The sequence below is a fragment of the Ranitomeya variabilis genome, chromosome 2, assembly GCF_051348905.1.
Source record: "Ranitomeya variabilis isolate aRanVar5 chromosome 2, aRanVar5.hap1, whole genome shotgun sequence".
Lineage (NCBI taxonomy): Eukaryota > Metazoa > Chordata > Amphibia > Anura > Dendrobatidae > Ranitomeya > Ranitomeya variabilis.
In genome coordinates, this window is record NC_135233.1 from 827,830,569 (window position 1) to 827,844,539 (window position 13,971).

A 13,971-nucleotide genomic window follows, 5' to 3' on the forward strand; every position below is an offset into this window, starting at 1 on the left:
TTTGTCGTATATCAGCCAGCCACGTTCTGCCACTTACATTGTGTTGTGTTATACACTGGGCCTGAGTTTTGGTGCAGTCTCCCCCCCAAAAAAGGGAGATTCAAATTGCCACAAAGTGGATATACGTCAGTTTTGTTAGTTTGTCATATATCAGCCAGCCACGTTCTGCCACTTACATTGTGTTATACACTGGGCCTGAGTTTTGGTGCAGTCTCCCCCCCAAAAAAGGGAGATTCAAATTGTCACATAGTGGATATACGTCAGTTCTGATAGTTTGTCGTATATCAGCCAGCCACTTTCTGCCACTTACATTGTGTTGTGTTATACACTGGGCCTGAGTTTTGGTGCAGTCTCCCCCCCAAAAAAGGGAGATTCAAATTGTCACAAAGTGGATATGTGTCAGTTCTGTTAGTTTGTCGTATATCAGCCAGCCACGTTCTGCCACTTACATTGTGTTGTGTTATACACTGGGCCTGAGTTTTGGTGCAGTCTCCCCACCAAAAAAGGGAGATTCAAATTGTCACAAAGTGGATATACGTCAGTTCTGTTAGTTTGTCGTGTATCAGCCAGCCACGTTCTGCCACTTACATTGTGTTGTGTTATACACTGGGCCTGAGTTTTGGTGCAGTCTCCCCCCCAAAAAAGGGAGATTCAAATTGTCACAAAGTGGATATACATCAGTTCTGTTAGTTTGTCGTATATCAGCCAGCCACGTTCTGCCGCTTACATTGTGTTGTGTTATACACTGGGCCTTAGTTTTGGTGCAGTCTCCCCCCCCAAAAAGGGAGATTGAAATTGTCACAAAGTGGATATACGTCAGTTCTGTTAGTTTGTCGTATATCAGCCAGCCACGTTCTGCCACTTACATTGTGTTGTGTTATACACTGGGCCTGAGTTTTGGTGCAGTCTCCCAAAAAAAGGGAGATTTAAATTCTCAACAAGTTTATATACACCTTCTACCTTGTTTTACAGTACCATATAACGGTTGTTGCCAGCTGGTACTGATGGTGGTGGTGGTGGTGGAGCATCTGGTGGTAGTGGGAAAAGCAAAATAGCACCTAAGGCTGGAGGTGTTGAGCCAGCGTCATCGTCTGGCTACATAAGGCCTCGAAAGCTCCCTTATCTTGGAGTAGGAAAACCGCTTTTAAAGCCAGAGCAGCAGGAAAAAGTTTTGGCTTTCCTTGCTGACTCAGCCTCTAGCTCTTTCGCCTCCTCTTCAGAAAGTTCAAAATATAAAAGCAGCGAGTCGTCAGTGGATGCTCCCGGTCAGGAACAAGACGTTTCCTTGTGTTCTTCCCCCAAACCAAAAGTGAAGGATGCGTCAAGCGACACTACAGGTTACTCCATGGAGCTCTTTACACATACCGTGCCTGGGTTAGAAAGGGAAATTGTTAACTGCCCATTACAAGATGAATCGGACATGGAGTGCACTGATGCACAGCCACAGCTAGATTATTATGCTGTTCCATTGCCTCAGATCACTACATTGCCCTCGCAGTGTACTCAGCCAGAATCTGACCCTGATGAGACTATGGTGCCCCGTCCCGAACGCTATAGCACCTTACACGGTGACCCAGAGGAAGGTGCACATGACATTGAAGAGGAGGTGATAGATGACCCAGTTGTTGACCCAGATTGGCAGCCAGTGGGGGAAGAGGTTGCCGCTGCCAGCAGCTCAGAAGCAGAGGAGGATGATCTGCAGCAGCCATCTACATCGCAACAGCTGTCATCTGGCAGGCCTGTATCAGGCCAAAAACGTGTGTCAAAAACAAAAACAGTTTTAGGACAGCGTGGCCATCCGATGAAAGTAGCACAGCGTGCAATGCCTGAAAAGATATTCGATAGTAGGAAGAGTGCAGTGTGGCAATTTTTTAACCAAGATCCGAATGATCAGTCAAAAGTAATCTGTAAGAAATGCTCAAAGACCTTTAGCAGAGGGAAGAATCTTCAAAATTTAAATACAACGTGCATGAGTAGACATTTAACCAGCATGCACTTGCAAGCCTGGACTAACTACCAAACGTCACGTACCGTTGGTGCACCTGCTCAGAATGAAGGTAGTCAGCAACGCTACATTGCTTCCCTCACTGTAAGCCCACCGGTTAGGACACCACCAGCAGCAAATGTGGAGGTATCGTCGCAAGGCCAAAGTAGTCAGGGAATCACAAGGTTATTGGTAGGAAACACTGTATGTAGGCCAACATCAAGAATACCATCACCAACCCTCTCTCAATCCGCCATGTCCACCACCACCACCACTGCTAGTTCCACCACATGCAGCTCTCCAGTCCAGCTCACCCTACAAGAGACTCTCCTTAGGAAAAGAAAGTACTCATCCTCTCATCCGCGTACACAGGGTTTGAACGCCCACATTGCTATACTAATCTCGTTAGAGATGATGCCCTACCGGTTGATTGAAAGCGAAGCTTTCAAAGCCCTGATGGCCCACGCAGTACCACGCTATGACCTACCCAGTCGGCACTTCTTTGCGAGAAAAGCCATCCCAGCCCTCCACCAGCATGTCAAAGACCGCATTGTCCATGCACTGAGGCAATCAGTCAGTGGAAAGGTGCACCTCACAACAGATGCATGGACCAGTAGGCATGGCCAGGGATGTTATGTGTCCATCATGGCACACTGGGTTAATGTGGTGGATGCAGGGTCCACAGGGGACAGCCATAGTGGGACAGTTCTGCCTAGCCCACGGTCTAGGAAACCATTGGCTGTAGGCATTCGCCGCCCCTCCTCCTCCTTCAGAAGCGAAAGCTCGTCCACAGAGCGCAGTCGCACGACCACTCCATCCGCAGCTGCCAGTGTTGCACACGAGGTGTCCCATTATCAAACAGCTAGTGGTAAGCGTCAGCAGGCTGTGTTACAAATGAAGTGTTTGGGCAACAACAGACACACCGCGGAAGTAGTGGCCGAGTACTTGCAGCAAGAAACTCAGTCATGGCTGGGCAGTGTTCATCTTGAGGCAGGCAAGGTAGTTAGTGATAACGGAAGGAATTTTATGGCTGCCATAGCCCTTTCAGAACTGAAACACATACTTTGCCTGGCTCACACCTTGAACCTGGTGGTGCAGTGCTTCCTGAAAAATTATCCGGGGTTACCAGCCCTGCTCCTGAAGGTGCGACAACTTTGCTCGCACATCCGCCAGTCGCCCGTACACTCCAGCCATATGCTGAACCATCAGCGATCGCTAAATCTTCCCCAGCACCGCCTAATAATCGACGTTGCAATAAGGTGGAACTCCACACTGCACATGCTTGAGAGGCTGTGCGAACAGAGGCGTGCTGTAATTTATTTGTGGGAGGATACACATACACGGGCAGGCACTTGGATGGCAGACATGGAGTTGTCTGGTGTGCAGTGGTCGAAGCTACAAGACCTCTGTCAAGTCCTTCAGTGTTTTGAGGAATGCACACGGCTGGTAAGTGCAGATGACGCCATCATAAGCATGAGCATCCCACTAATGCGTCTGCTGATGCAAAGTTTGACGCACATTAAGGAGCAGGCGTCTGCAGCCGAGGAGGAGGGAAGCCTTGATGACAGTCAGCCATTGTCTGCTCAGGGAACTGTCCTGGACGAGGTGGCGGACGAAGAGGAGGAGGAGGAGGACGATGGGGATGAATATTTATGGGAGGAGGATGCTTCTCAGGGGGCAATAGAAACTGGTGGCGTTGCAAGGTCAGGTACATGGTTTTTGCGGGACACAAGTGATGTTGATTTGCAAGAAAGTGCTCCTCAACCCAGCACAAGCAGTGAATTGATACCTGGAACATTGGCCCACATGGCTGAGTATGCCTTGCGTATCCTAAAAAGGGACCCCCGCAATATCAAAATGATGACTGATGACGATTACTGGTTGGCCTGCCTCCTGGATCCACGATATAAAGGAAAATTACAAAATATCATGCCACATGAGAACCTTGAGCAAATATTGGCTACCAAACAAGCAACTCTTGTAGATTGTTTGGTTCAGGCATTCCCAGCACACAGCGGCGGTGAAGGTTCTCACACGAGCCGTAGGGGGCAACATGGCAGAGGTGTTAGAGGTGCACAAATCCGAAGTCGCGTTGGACAGAGGGGTTTTATGACCAAGTTGTGGAGTGATTTCGCAATGACCGCTGACACGACAGGTACTGCTGCATCGATTCAAAGTGACAGGAGACAGCATTTCTCCAGTATGGTTATGAGCTACTTTTCCTCCCTTATCGATGTTCTCCCTCACAGGTCATTCCCCTTTGATTACTGGGCATCTAAAATAGACACCTGGCCTGAATTGGCAGAATATGCATTAAAGGAGCTCGCTTGCCCTGCTGCTAGTGTGCTATCAGAAAGAGTCTTCAGTGCTGCTGGTTCAATACTGACCGAAAAAAGGACACGTCTGGCTACCCGAAATGTTGATGATCTAACCTTCATTAAAATGAACCAATCATGGATTTCAAATTATTTGGCCCCACCTTCCCCTGCTGACACGTAGCTTGCCTGAAAAATGTCTTGCTTTTGGCCTTCTCTTACTGACTGCTCCAATTCCTCCATTTGCAGCTGCTGAATGACCACCATAGGCCATTTTTATACCTCCCTAAACAGGCTGACTCCCCCCACAGGGCCGTGGTCATCCACTGAACAAAGCAATGCCGCCTGTTCAGTCCTGTTACCATATTTGAACTGCATTTAGCCCACTTTATTATTTGGGCCTACTAACTGTGTCTGCCGCTCATTACAGTTGTCCTCCACTGAACAAATCAATGCCGCCTGTTTAGTCCTGTTACCAATTTTGAACTGCATTTAGGCTACTTTATTATTTGGGCCTACTAACTGTGTCTGCCCCTCATTACAGTTGTCCTCTGCTGAACAAAGCAATGCCGCCTGTTTAGTCCTGTTACCAATTTTTAACTGCATTTAGCCGACTTAATTATTTGGGCCTACTAATTGTGTCTGCCACTCCTTACAGTTATCCTCCGCTGAACAAAGCAATGCCTCCTATTTAGTCCTGTTACCAATTTTGAACTGCATTTAGCCTACTTTATTATTTGGCCCTATATCTGTGTTTCCTCCTCATCCTGCCCATTGCCCAGCCACTGCTAGATGAGTCTGCTGGTACATTGACCCAGACCACTACATTCCTCTTGCACTCTACACAGCCAGAATCTGACCCTCCTGAAAGTCAGGTTCCCCTTCCTGCATACTATACCACCTTACACGGGACAAAGAGGAAGGTGCAGATGAAAGTGAAGGTTCCTTCATCAGGTTGGGGGGCATACTCGTTGGTGATGTCACTGGCACAGGGCCCCTCATAGTACGCAAAAGTGTCTCTGCCGGTGGGAGGTGCCACCCGCCATCAAACACACAGCAGTACTATGAGGGGCCCTGTGCCAGTGCCAATGCCAACGAGTGGGCCCCCCCCTGCTTGCTCAGGATCACAGCACTTGCAAAGTTGAAATACTGACCTCTCCCTGCTCCACGGCCGTGACGTATTCCGCGTTTCCTGGGCCCACAAAAATCTTGAGCCAGCCCTACCCCCCCTCAACTTTAGCCAAATGACCCCCAGTTTTCAATGCCTAACTATTATTATAAAGTAAATTAAGATTGACAAGCTTCGGTAATAAGAATTGATGTTTTTGGCATTAAAATGGGCACTGTAGGTGTTTTCCTGTCCTCCACTCACTGCCGACTTTGATTCCCCATTGACTTGCATTGAGTTTCGTGTTTCAGTCGGCCCCCGACTTTAAGCAATAATCGGCCGATTTTCACCCGACCCGACTTTTGACAAAGTCGAGTTTCACGAAACCTGACTCGATCCGAAAAAAGTAAAAGTCGCTCAACTCTAATTGCAAGCTCACCTGAGTAGTCTGTCCTCTAGCTCAGAGGTGTCAAACTGCATTCCTCGAGGGCCGCCAACAGGTCATGTTTTCAGGATTTCCTTGTATTGCACAGGTGATAATTTAATCACCTGCACAGAATGATTCCAGCACCTTGTGGAATGCTAAGGAAATCCTGAAAACATGACCTGTTGGCGGCCCTCGAGGAATGCAGTTTGACACCTCTGCTCTAGCTGGACCCCTCGTTTAGACATGTGAGATTTGTATAGATGGTAGCCCGATGAAAAACTATGCCTATGAGAGCATTGCTGGAGAGAGCTGCATAAGGGTTGCAGTCAGAGCTATGAGATAGTTCATATTTGCATTATTATGAACCCTGGTCTTTTGGTGATGATTTAATATCTACTTTACATGGTATTGAAATTTATCTAAATCTATTGGATATTTACAATAAAAAATTGGTTTTTGCATTCCTCTACTCTACAGTTTGATAATGATATATGGATGTGTTGTCTCAAAATCGAAAAAGTGCATCATGATAACTTGAAAACTAGGGTTTATTTGTTATATTTATTCTTAATTAACAGTGAATTGTAAAAATGCCAAATGTATCTCTGCTACATTAATAAATGCACGCCTGCTACATTGGTAAGGAGTCTGTTCATTTGCTTGGAAACTGCTGTTTCTGGCATCACAATATATTTATCTTTAGGAAACATTTCACATTTTTTTCAAATCTGGTTCTCGTAAGAAAAGTAGATTTCTTATTTCATGGCATTAAATTTTCTTTTTTCATAAAGTTCAATGTAATAGAAAAGAATAGCTTGGGTACATTTTGCATTAACAGATTTGTCCAGACTTCATGTCAGCAGCAGGCGCAGTTCATTGGATGTAAAATAAATGAATAACAACAAAGATTTACAAGCTTCACAGCCAGTGGTCACAGATGAATAATAGATTATATATTTATACTGACACACAATATGCTTCATGCTCTTTGCGCTGGAGGAATCCTCAATGTATTGCAACCTGACTGGCAGCAGAAGATTTAAACGAGGGAATGGGAAATGTGAATTTCCTGCTCATATTAATGTCTTGTTGGCAGAGAATCTGGCTAATTGCACAGCATGCGGTTGCAATTATGATACAGTTTCATATTTTAGTATTGAACGAAGACAAAAGGCCATCAAATGCCACCGATAGCCTAACATTTTGATCCAGCGAAAGGCAAAAACTCCATGAGGCAGATGCTAATTGTCCCATATTAGGGTAAAAATGTCTTCTTGACTGCAGATATGACAATCAAAATATTGTCGTATGCAAAGAAACACCTGGGATTTTAAAGCAAAAAATGCAAGGTTTACTGAAACTTCCCACAAAAATGTGTATCATTCTGCTTAGCTCCTTCTGCTCTATGACATCCTTCTTGTAGATCAGATACCATTTGCTTAATGCAAATCCGAATATTATGAGAATTGATTGGTGGTTGCAAAAAAACCCTTTCCTGGCACCATTTTCCACACTGATGAAACAGCAGAGGACAAGCTGAAGGCATTTTGTGTTGAAGCACAGGCCTCCCCATAATGCCAAGCAGATATGACATGTTATGGATTATCATACCTTGTGCAGTGGTGGTCAGTATTAGGGATGAGCAAGTACTAAAATGCTTGGATGCTCGGTACTTGAACTGAGCAATTCCTAATACTCGCATGTTCATTTCGAGTATCGAGTATAATGGGAGTCAATGGGAAATCTGAGCACTTTTTCAGCACACCCTACAAGGTGGTCTGGGGAGCAGTGAAAATTTTAAAATGGATTGAAAGTGCTGAGTGTAAGGAGAACAGCATTAGGAAGACCCCTGAAAGTATCTCTGACTCCCAGATCACTGCAGAGAATAAAGGTGTCACACTTTTACTCCACTTTAAGGACTGACAATAAAACATAGAATGTAAGTCCGCAAGGACAGGGTCCTCTCCCCTCTGTACCAGTCTGTCACTGTAAATTTGTTTACTGTAAACTATATCAGTCTGTATGTAACCCCTTTTTCATGTACAGCACCATGGAATTAATGGTGCTAGATAAATAAATAATAATAATAATAATAATAATAATAAACATTCAAAATTGATGAAAAATTGGACTTTACAGGAAACATTCTTTCCTTGCATGTAAGACAAAATTTATAAATGATTTTAAAAAATAATAGCTTTTAATACCTTTATTTTTTATTACATTTTTATCATTTTTATTGCTGCAAAGCCAGATAAAAATGGTCAGGAGGGTAATATTAAATTGTTTTGAAAAAGTCTGTCAGCACCTTCCGGCGGCACTAAAACCCTGCTCATTAAACTATGTTCTTATGACACTAGTTACATATAAAATGAAATGTATTTATCTATTCGTATTTATACATCTATTGGTCTATTTGATAGATATATGCCACAGTTCATTTTATGTGTAACTAGTGTAACGAGAACATAGTCATTAACCCCTTCATGACCTTGGGATTTTCCGTTTTTCCGTGTTTGTTTTTTGCTCCCCTCCTTCCCAAAGCCATAACTTTTTTATTTTTCTGTCAATATGGCCATGTGAGGGCTTATTTTTTGCGGGACGAGTTGTACTTTTGAACGACATCATTGGTTTTAGCAGGTCACGTACTAGAAAACGCGAAAAAAATTCCAAGTGCGGTGAAATTGCAAAAAAGTGCAATCCCACACTTGTTTTTTGATTGGCTTTTTTACTAGGTTCACTAAATGCTAAAACAGACCTGCCATTATGATTCTCCAGGTCATTACGAGTTCATAGACACCTAACATGACTAGGTTATTTTTTTTTTTTTTTAAATCCAAACTTTAATAAAAATAAAAAAAATTAAATTGCACCATTTTCCGATACCCGTAGAGTTTCTATTTTTCATGATCTGGGGTCGGTTGAGGGCTTATTTTTTGCGTGCCGAGCTGGCATTTTTAATGATACCATTTCAGTGCAGATATGTTCTTTTGATCGCCCGTTATTGCATTTTAATGCAATGTCGCGGCGACCAAAAAATGTAATTCTGGTGTTTCAAATTTTTTTCTTGCTACGCTGTTTAGCGATCAGGTTAATGCTTTTTTTTTATTGATAGATCGGGCGATTCTGAATGCGGCGATACCAAATATGTGTAGGTTTGATTTTTTTATTGATTTATTTTGAATGGGCGAAAGGGGGGTGATTTAAACTTTTTTATTTTTTTCACATTTTTTTTACTTTTTTAAAAACTTTTGCCATGCTTCAATAGCCTCCATGGGAGGCTAGAAGCTGGCACAACGCAATCGGCTCTGCTACATAGCAGCGATCATCAGATCGCTGCTATGCAGCAGAAATGCAGGTGTGCTATGAGCGCCAACCACAGGGTGGCGCTCACAGCTACCGGGGATCAGTAACCATAGAGGTCTCAAGGACCTCTATGGTTACTATGCAGAAGCATCGCTGACCCCCGATCAGCCGGTTAAATGCCGCTGTCCGTGTTTGACAGCGGCATTTAACTAGTTAATAGCGGCGGGTGAATCACGATTTCACCCGCCGCTGTTGTGGGCACATGTCAGCTGTTCAAAACAGCTGACATGTCCCGGCTTTGATGTGGGCTCACTGCCAGAGCCCGCATCAAAGCGGGGGTTCTGACCTCGGACGTACTATCCCGTCCGAGGTCAGAAAGGGGTTAAGCCCTCCCACATATACGTCTTATGTATACATTTGTTGTGAACTTTCTTATTTTTTCTGTATATTGCTCTCCACCATTTTAATATATTTTAATTGTATATATTAATAACATCTATACTTTTTAATGTATTTTTATGCTTTTTTTCTGTGGTCATTCACTCTTTTGTGTAGTAATATTTGTTTTTTTGTGAATACCCACTTATATCAAACAATGGTAATATATTTTCAGTTAGTTGTGTATTTCCATTTGTATGTATGTGTTGTTTGTGCATACATGTTTGTGCACCTGGTCCCGTTGAAGCGTACATACGCGAAACGGCCATCATCCACCACTCTTTCTCCGCATGCCTCCGCACCTAGCCTTCCACTTCTAATGTCTTGTGGTTGTCTGAAGGAATAAAGGACCTTTTCTCATGAACGCCGCATACTTTTTCTATTTATATTGATCGCAGGCAGGGTCCTCTCTCCTCCTGTACCAATTGTGACTTGTATTGTTCAAGATTATTGTACCTGTTTTTATTATGTATACCCCTCCTCACATGTAAAGCGCCATGGAATAAATGGCGCTATAATAATAACTAATAATAATAATAATAATAATCTCTCTTTATAGATGCTAAACACCTTGAATCCATAGAGTTCAAAGCTGAAAAGCTCAGGCATAGGGGAACCTTCCTCTGATTCAGGGATTGTATAAAAAGTACACTGGTGCCGCTTTTCACATATTCTCCAGAGATTCATCTAATAAATTTTTATGTTTTTTTCTGTGGTCATTCACTCTTCTATATATTAATATATATTTTTTCTCCATTTGCATGTTGGGACTGCAAAATACAGCCAGATCCTTTCTATAGTACCGCGTGAAAATCCAGCTATTTTAAACGGGTTTGCCCATCCCAGCTGTCACCTCTGAGTGCGCATAAAATTCTGCCATTTTTGTGATACTGCAAATTTTTTGGGGAGTGTCTTATACAATCTCTTGACACCATTTTGCATTATCTATGTTTGATACTGTTCCAGTATAGGGTGTTTATTTATCTATGAAATTCGGGGTTAATGCCCCCTTAATATTGACCTATTAGATAGGGGTATGGTTTTTTAGTACATTATTGAATAAAATATATTTTACGGGGGTTATTGTTCGTCTGTAAGCCATTTTTTCTTCCCTCAACTTTATATTATTTGTTGTATTGTACACCATTTTGCTGCCAAAATTTTTTTTTAGCTACAAGGCAGATATTTTACACTGGGTTTTTTCCGCCATACAGATCATATATCACTGCGGTCAAAATTGTGCCATTTCAGACCTCCATAGCATTGTTTTTGTTGTGTCTTTTTTATTTTTATTATTAATTTATATAGCACCATTAATTCCATGGTGCTGTACGTTAGACGGTGTTAAAGGAAAATACAAATATAACTTACATTAACAAACTAACAATGACAGACTGGTACAGAGGGAAGAGCACCCTGTCCTTGCGGGCTTACATTCTACAGGATTATGGGGAAGGAGACAGTAGGTCGGGGGTTGCAGTAGCTCCAATGGTGTTGAGGTGGTCGTGTGGTCATTACAGGCAGCAAGCTTTTTTGAAGAGATGGGTTTTCAGGTTCCATTTGAAGGATCCAAATGTGGTGGATAACCGGACTCGTTGGGGCACAGAATTCCAGATTTTGGGGGATATTCGGGAGAAGTCTTGGAGGAGATAGGGTGAAGAGCGAATAAATGAGGAGAAGAGAGAGAGATCTTGGGAGGACCAGAGATTATGTGAGGGAAGATATTGAGAGATTAGTTCGGAAATATAAGGAGGAGAAAGGTTATAGATGGCTTTGTAGGTCAGTGTTAGTAGTTTAAACTGGATACCCTTGAAAATTGGGAGCCAGTGAAGGGATTTGCAAAGAGGGGAAGCAGGAGTGTAGCGAGGAGAGAGATTAATTAGTCGGGCAGTAGAGTTAAGGACAGACTGGAGGGGTGCGAGAGTGTTAGAAGGTATGCCACAAAGGAGGATGTTGCAGTAGTTAAGGGGGGGGAGATGTTTAGGGCATGCACAAGCATTTTGGTAGAGTGAGGGTTGAGGAAAGGACTGATTCTGGAAATATTTTTGAGCTGGAGGAGACAGGAGGTGGCAAGAGCTTGGATGTGCGGTTTGAAGGATAGGGCAGAGTCAAGGGTTACTCCGAGGCAGCGGATTACCTGAACAGGGGAAAGTGTGAGTTAATTTATTGTGATAGATAGATCAGGTAGGGAAAATGTGCGAGATGGAGGAAAGATAATTAGTTCAGACTTGTCTACATTGAGTTCGAGGAAGCGAGAGGAGAAGAGGGAGGGTATGGCTGACAGACACTCTGGGATTCTGGAGAGCAGAAAAGTGACATCTGGGCCAGAGAGGTAGATCTGAGTGTCATCAGCATATACAACCCCTGGCAAAAAATATGGAATCACCGGCCTTGGAGGATGTTCATTCAGTTATTTAATTTTGTAGAAAAAAAAGCAGATCACAGATATGGCACAAAACTGAAGTAATTTCACATGGCAACTTTCTGGCTTTGAGAAACACAAAACACTAACCCTATGCTTGGTTAAAAAAAGTAACCATTACTGACTACCACATTTTTTGTTCTTGATTTCTTTTAGTGTTTCTTAAAGCCAGAAAGTTGCCATTTGAAATGACTTTAGTTTTGTGCCATGTCTATGATCTGCTTTTTTTCTACAAAATTAAACAACTGAATGTACATCCTCAAAGGCCGGTGATTCCATAATTTTTGACAGGAGTTGTAGATGGTACTGGAAGCCATAAGACTTTAGGAGTTGTCACAGGCCAAGGGTATAGATTGAGAAGAGAAGGGGTACTAGGACAGAGCCTTTAGGGACACCAACAAAGAGGGGGCGAGATGAACAGGTTGTGAGGTTGGTAAGGTATGAGGAGATCCAGGATAGGGCAAAGTGACACCAAAGGAAGAGAGGATCTGTAGTAGGAGGCAGTGGTCAACTGTGTCGAAGGCAGAGGACAGGTCTAAAAGGAGGAATATAGAGAATTGTCTGTTAGCTTTGGCTGCAAGTAAGTCATTCGTAAGAAGTTTGGTCAGTGAAGTCTCAGTGGAATGGTGGGGACAGAAGCCAGATTGTAGGTTGCCCCAATGCCTCACAGGCAACAGTACTAAATTCACACATTTCTCATCTGCTTGCTCTTGAATAGTGTTGAGCGATACCGTCCGATACTTGAAAGTATCGGTATCGGAAAGTATCGGCCGATACCGGCAAAATATCGGATCCAATCCGATACCGATACCCGATACCAATACAAGTCAATGGGACTCATGTATCGGACGGTATTCCTGATGGTTCCCAGGGTCTGAAGGAGAGGAAACTCTCCTTCAGGCCCTGGGAACCATATAAATGTGTAAAAGAAAGAATTAAAATAAAAAATATCGCTATACTCACCTCTCCGACGCAGCCGGGACTTCAGCGAGGGAACCGGCAGCGTTGTTTGTTTAAAATTCGCGCTATTACTTGGTTACGTGAATTCCCGGCTTGTGATTGGTCAGGTCGGCCATGTTGCCGGGACGCGGACCAATCACAGCAAGCCGTGACGAAATTACGTCACGGCTTGCTGTGATTGGTCCGCGTCCCGGCAATATGGCCGCCCTGACCAATCACAAGCCGTGACGTCACGGGAGGCTGGACATGCGCTCATTTTAAAATGGGCGCGTGTCCAGCCTCCCGTGACGTCACGGCTTGTGATTGGTTGCGCCGCGGTCAACCAATCACAAGCCGGGAGGCTGGACGCGCTCATTTTAAAATGGGCGCGTGTCCAGCCTCCCGTGACGTCACGGCTTGTGATTGGTTGCGCCGCGGTCAACCAATCACAAGCCGGGAGGCTGGACGCGCTCATTTTAAAATGGGCGCGTGTCCAGCCTCCCGTGACGTCACGGCTTGTGATTGGTCAGGGCGGCCATATTGCCGGGACGCGGACCAATCACAGCAAGCCGTGACGTAATTTCGTCACGGCTTGCTGTGATTGGTCCGCGTCCCGGCAACGTGGCCGACCTGACCAATCACAAGCCGGGAATTCACGTAACCAAGTAATAGCGCGAATTTTAAACAAACAACGCTGCCGGTTCCCTCGCTGAAGTCCCGGCTGCGTCGGAGAGGTGAGTATAGCGATATTTTTTATTTTAATTCTCTTTTTTACACATTTTAACATTAATGTTGTTGCGATACCCGATACCCGATACCACAAGAGTATCGGAATCCCGGTATCGGAATTCCGATACAGCAAGTATCGGCCGATACCCGATACTTGCAGCATCGGAATGCTCAACACTACTCTTGAAATGTTGCATTTTAGGCTTGTGGAGTCGGAAGCTTACCGCAACCTGATGGTGGCGGCCATCCCAAGGTAATCAGTCCCCAGCTGCCAACATTTCTCCCAGTGTTCCATACCGGCAT